We start from the raw sequence: 1,542 nt of genomic DNA on the forward strand, positions 1-1,542 counted from the left end.
ACTCACAGAAACCCTATGCACAACATAATGAAATAATGCCATTTCCTAATCCATACTCACAATTCTCATTATGATTGAGCCCATTGTTCCTGCCAGATACCAATTCATCTTGTTACGGGTCTTCTTCTCTTTACTGACCCTCCATTTTACCAAGCATGATGTCTTTCACTAGTGACTGGTTATTACCACCCAAAACATAAAACAAAAACTCAGTTTCTGGGTCTACTTTACAACTAGAACACCAGCATCTGATCTGGATTCTCAGATAAGATACTGCAGCCTGAGATTTCAACTTAAAACAAGCCAAGAGTAGGTACTATGTGGAATTATTTTCCTCTGAGGTTGTTGGTCAAGGACTTAAGATTGAGGAATTTATATTCATAGTCTACTAGTGAAGACACTAGGGCATTTTGACGTAAAATAAAGGACAGAACTATATTAGTGTGTACATTCCATTTTCTACTTCTTGACCTTCAGTGGAAGCATCTCATAATGGACCAAAATGTGTAATTTAGAACAAAAGTCTTAATTAAAAAAAAAAAAAAATGAAAGAAATCAGATGGAATAAAGGAGGAAATGTAAAGCAATAATGATTAACAGTCTGTAATATTTAATTCCTACAACTAGTCTGTCAGTTTGTCATACTGACATGACTTGTGTTTTGATGAGATACTGGAAGCTGCTGAGAAAGGTATCAGCTTAAGTATCAGAAGGGTCACCTAAGGTTAACAGGTTTCAGCTGAGTTTGCAGATTAAGCTAGACTAAGAAGGAAATACCGACTACTTCTGAATGTTTAGCTACTGAAAACCTTATGAATAGCTGTAGAACACTGTCAGAAACAGAACTAGAAGACAAAAACCTTATGACTAGTTTCTGAATGTATAGTGTAGGAAGATGAGCATCTCAGGTTGGAAGACACTCAAAATATGACTGGGCAAGAACTGCCTCCTCACAGTAGAGTTGACTGTGATAACACAAATGAGTAAATCTTTTCAGACTTTTATTTGCTCATGGGGAACACTGGAAAATGAGGATAAACAGCTGCAAACATTCATTAATAATCAGAATATGGAATATACAATGTATGAATCTAGGAAAATTGAAAGTCATCAAAAATGAAATGGAGGAACTTCCAGTTGGGGCTATAGCCATAAAAACCAGGTAGAGTATGCTGGTTTTTAGAGAAGGGAGGGGAATCTCACAAAGGAAGTGCTCAGAGAACAACCCCACAGCTCGGGATCTACCATACAATCCAGGACATCAGTTTCCTGCACTTGCAAGTGAAATAACCATGATATTAAGGAAAATACAGGCATACAGGCAAGTTAGGAATCTGGAGACCAGACTCCCTTGGTGACTACCTCGCCCAGGCAGAGTTTAGAGGGCGGGGCTAAAGCCAGTCCGGCTCAGAAAACAGCACTAAAATGGTGCAGAAGCATATGCAAAAAAAAAAACAAAAAACAGAGATACAGGAGACTACACATTTCTCCCTCTCTCTCTCCCTGTCCCAACTTCATTGCTCATCCCAGACATCAGGCGGG

Source organism: Chrysochloris asiatica, unplaced genomic scaffold (genome assembly GCF_000296735.1).
Source record: "Chrysochloris asiatica unplaced genomic scaffold, ChrAsi1.0 scaffold00674, whole genome shotgun sequence".
Classification (NCBI taxonomy): Eukaryota; Metazoa; Chordata; class Mammalia; order Afrosoricida; family Chrysochloridae; genus Chrysochloris; species Chrysochloris asiatica.